Source organism: Etheostoma cragini, unplaced genomic scaffold (assembly GCF_013103735.1).
Source record: "Etheostoma cragini isolate CJK2018 unplaced genomic scaffold, CSU_Ecrag_1.0 ScbMSFa_712, whole genome shotgun sequence".
NCBI lineage: Eukaryota > Metazoa > Chordata > Actinopteri > Perciformes > Percidae > Etheostoma > Etheostoma cragini.
Genome location: NW_023269331.1, coordinates 1 through 4,730, shown reverse-complemented (window position 1 = coordinate 4,730; position 4,730 = coordinate 1). Strand labels below are relative to the sequence as shown.

General features: G+C 35.5%; 4 non-coding genes across 4 annotated transcripts; 1 reads left to right on the top strand and 3 right to left on the bottom strand.

Moving 5' to 3' along the window:
- Nucleotides 1-1,420: 1,420 nt before the first annotated feature.
- Nucleotides 1,421-1,492, bottom strand: trnag-ucc. Its single transcript has one exon. It is a non-coding gene; the product is annotated as a tRNA-Gly (tRNA).
- Nucleotides 1,493-1,981: 489 nt separating this feature from the next.
- trnaq-uug lies at nt 1,982-2,053 on the bottom strand. The gene has a single exon. It is a non-coding gene; the product is annotated as a tRNA-Gln (tRNA).
- Nucleotides 2,054-2,461: 408 nt separating this feature from the next.
- trnas-aga lies at nt 2,462-2,543 on the top strand. Its single transcript has one exon. It is a non-coding gene; the product is annotated as a tRNA-Ser (tRNA).
- Nucleotides 2,544-3,811: 1,268 nt separating this feature from the next.
- On the bottom strand, nt 3,812-3,883 carry trnae-uuc. Its single transcript has one exon. It is a non-coding gene; the product is annotated as a tRNA-Glu (tRNA).
- Nucleotides 3,884-4,730: the final 847 nt, after the last annotated feature.

Here is a 4,730-nt window from a genome sequence, read left to right as displayed (position 1 = left end):
GTGGGTAAGCTCATACCCTACAATAAGAGGGAGCAGAAGTAATTGTTTGGGAAGCTGACTGGAGGGATTTTGAAATTGTAATGTTAAAAAAGGACTGTGTAATGTAAAGGTTTTTGCACGTTCATTTATTTTTCATGTATGGTCATTGTTCTTTTTAAATTTTTGACCACAGTGTAAAATTAGAGGACCAACAATACCACTTTTTTTTCAATACAAGATTGGAAAACATACAAATAGTCCATATTTGATGTTGTTTAAAAACATTTAAAGTTTCAGTAAGTAACTTTGATTAAAATGTTTGTAATAAAGGTTTTATTAGTAATGTTGTGTTTTTTTTATATCCCACTCTGACTTGCAGGTGCATTTTTCATTTATATATTAGTTTTTTTGTATATAATTTAATGAAGGGCAAAACATTTCTCCTTGCTTTACACAGCAATTACTAATAACTATGAAAAACATCAGTGGCAACTTTATAATAACCATCCAGACCAACCCTTAACAAAGTATTATTATCTAAATAATGTTTATAGATTGTTTATAAAGTATTAACTATTTAACAAGGTATTATAGTCATCTGTTGCAACTTTATAATAACCATCCAGACCAACCCTTAACAAAGTATTAATTATCTATCTAAATAACGTTTACAGATGGTTTATAAAGTATTAACTATTTAACAAGGTATTATAGTCATCTGTTGCAACTTTATAATAACCATCCAGGCACTGTTTATAGACGGTTTACAAACCAACTAGTAACCATTAACAAAGCACTTCTAATAATTAGTAATCGTTATTAATTATAATTTAATTGTTTGTTAACTGTAAACTAACTGTTTCTTAACCGTTAAATGCTTATTAATAAACTGTTAATTTACAATAACTAAACATTATTTATTATAATTTAATGGTTTGTTTCCTCACAGTTAAATGATAATTAACTAAAGATTAATTAACTATCAATTTACCATCTATAAATGATGGTTATTATAAAGTGTTACCAGAAATCTGGGTAAAACATGTAATATTAATGTTGTATATGGCTCCAAAACCTGTAAATACAACTGCTGGACAATACAACTTTCACTGCAAATCTTGTAACACAGACTGAAAATAAATACTAAGAGATACATTGGTGGAGACTGGTGGCTTCCAGTACCTATGAGATAATACAAAAAGCAGTGATAAACCTGTTTGGACAAATGTTCATAAACGTTTCAATTGGTTAGTAGTAGTTACCAGACACGGGCAAAGTGCAAATCGTAGTGCGCTGCATGTGTCTGTGGATCGTCTTGGAGGCAGCTTTATTGATTGATATGCTCCCTTGTTCGTACATTTATTAGAAATTGAAATTGGACAAGTAACCTTTCTGGTTACTTCTTGGCAAATAAAGCAAGTAACCACACAATGATAATTGCTGCGATGGCTGGGAATTGAACCCAGGTTAACAGCTTGGAAGGCAGCTATGCTCACCACTATACCACCATCGCTGGACAATGCAGTGAATCTCCTTAAAAGTTGGATTTTTCCTTTTTATTAAATTAAGGCATTCAGATAACTTTCCAAAACATGATTGATTAAATTCCTATTTTTAGTCAACTGAAGCATGGGTTCCTAAACACATACATACCACTGTATGCATGTATACCTGCATGCATTTCAAAATGTAGGCCAAGTATGTACTTAAAAAAAGAAACAGAGCCGTTTTGACACAAAAAAAGAAGTTTACAGCAGAAAGCACCATTTTAAAAACACACAGCAGAGCTACAATGAAATTGTTATTGTGTCAACATTGTGGAATTATTTTCAATATGTTTAACTAAGTCTAAATTTGGAGCTCCTTTAAGTTAACAGGAAGTACAGGTCACAGCTCACCACCAATATACTGTTTTCAGTCAAACAGCAAAGAACCTGTTTGCCTAGATGTGGACAGTGTAGAGGTAGATTTTTTTATTTCACCAGTTCTCTGGCTTAAAACCAGGTTCCACGGAGACTTGAACTCGGATCACTGGATTCAAAGTCCAGAGTGCTTACCATTACACCATGGAACCACTTCTCTGAAAGGCAACATTGGTTTGCCAGCCAGCTTCTTCCATAATATTAACACTTATGCTATTGAAGGCACACAACAATTACTGGCTAACTAAAGTCATTCAGTAAGCTAAGCGTTCACACAGGATGTGGAACAAGAAAAGTCAAGAATAGGTTTTAAAGCTCTTGCCACAAACAATGAATACAGCAGTAGATAGGTCTACTGTGTGCACATGGTAACTTTACAATAACTTTCTTTGGGGCAACTCCTTTTTCCTCCAGATAGAGCTCATTCAGCAAACAGGAAGTACCAGTTGAGTTCAGTTAGTGCTGAATATCAATTCCAAAACTCCCATACTTTTATTTATTTAGGTAGCGGTGGACAATTTATGAACATTTGCTCAAACAGGTATAGCACTGCTTTTCAGGTTGTTGTGGCCGAGTGGTTAAGGCGATGGACTAGAAATCCATTGTGGTCTCCCCACGCAGATTTGAATCCTGCTGACAACGAAAGGCACTCTTTAACAGTGGTAGCAAACCAATAACCAATAACGAAGCAAATACCAGCATGTGACTTTGCAAATAAGTGTCTCATCCTGGCATTTTACTTTTTTTTTAATGACTGGTAAATGAACATATTTTAAAGATTAGTTTTAGAACTGTGCTGGAATTTGTAATCAAAAAGGCTTCAAACAGGTTTAAAAGTTTAATAATCAAGAGCAGTCATCTTTAACCGGATTAACCGGAGGTAATGTTAGCCAAAATGCAGCAACAGCTAGCTCAAAAGCTAGCAGCAACCAACCTTAAACTTCCAGAATATGGGTTACATTGTATTTGAGGCAATGGTCTGACAGTAAAGTAAAAAAGATGTCCCAAACAGCGCATGTAAAACGAGTTGTGTTAGCTTCACCGAACGCCCTAATTATACCCACCTCATCCTCACCACGGGGAAAATGTTAGGTTGGAGCGAGACTAAGTTTTCCTTCGGGGGGGGGAGCTAGTTAACAGCTTGCTCTAGCCTAGCTATGACACAGGTCGGTAAGCTAACGTCGCCGCTTGCGAAGGTTGTCACAGAATTATCAAAGATTGATCTTACCTTAACGCTTCTCCAGCTCTCTCTGAGTAGTGTGTGTGACCGGACTCTGTGCACACGGACCAAACCGGTCCTCCTTTGATGTCTCGAGCCGCTACTTCTTTCAACACCTTTGAAGTATCTACCCGCTATTCTTTTGAAGTCGTGAGGTCAGAGGTCAAATATGGCGGTCAAGCATTTACATCTATAATCCCTTTCTTGTTTGTCTCTGCAACTCTCAATAAGTTATTTACACTGCTGAAAAGCATGTCACATTTTTAAATTACCTTCACTGCTAAAAGCATAATTAATAAAACGTAAAATATCTCTATAAAATGAAATAATTTAATTTTATAGAGATATTGTATTTTTCCTTTTAATTTCTATGCTTCTATAACATGAGCTAACAATTTTATTCACCTGCAGTAGCACTACTGCTGTTGTTTTACAGCAGACCACAAATGAAAAAAATTCAGTAAATAAATGTAAATTAAATGGTAGTACCCATAATGCAATGCATATTACAGTAAAGAACAGGAAAAGAAAATTATGGTATTTTACTGGACATTTTGTGGTAAGTAATAGAAATAGTACTAGAAATTATAGTAAAGTCTTAACAGTGTTGGGTAAGTACCTAACTATAGCTCTGATTTTATACAGCACCAATAACACAGATCTTACTGATCTTGCTGCAGGCCTTCACCGATTCCCATACCGGGAGTTGAACCCGGGCCACCTGGGTGAAAACCAGGAATCCTAACCGCTAGACCATATGTGATTGACCACATGTTAATAATAAGGATTTCATGAATCAATTCATAGTCTGGCTGGAAACAGGCCTTCTCTTGTTTGTGAAGCTTCTTGTTGACAGGTTGATTTCTGTTAATAACAAACACAACTATCGTCAATAGAAAAAGAAAATGTACGTATGAAAAGCCGTCTTGGTTAATCTTTCCACTGTTCCTACAATCACCACTCTGGTCTGGTTGGAAACTAAAGGATCCAAACTGAAAGGATGTTCCTCTTTAACTAAAAGGTCTATCTCTGTAGGGAACCATCCCATAATGTTGTCAAACACTTAAAATAATAATCTGAGTCTGTCAGCAGCAACAACACAACCTTTAAAGCCAATCAGAGCCAGGAGGACTGTCTTAGCAGTGTCAATCACTCTCGTGTACGCGCTGCTAATACCCCTCCCCCGCACCGTGTTCAAGCTCAATATTGCAAGTGTACTGCAGCTGTGCTAATCGCGGACAGAGGTGGGTAGAGTAGCCAAAAATTGTACTCAAGTAAAAGTACTGTTACTTCAGAATAATTTGACTCAAGTAAAAGTAAAAGTAGTCTTCCAAATAATTACTTGAGTAAGAGTAAAAAAGTACTTGATGAAAAAACTGCTCAAGTAGTGAGTAACTGTTGAGTAACGTCTGATTTATTTCTTAACACAAGCATCAATCAGACAGACAGAAATACAAAATAATCATCTTTAAGCAAATTATAGTTCATCCAATCAATAAAATAAATTCAAATTAATTCATTAATTACAAATAAGCTTACTTGACAGACTTGTCACATCAAATTTGGATGGATACTGCATGTGCAAAACATACTGTATGTAACCTAAAAGA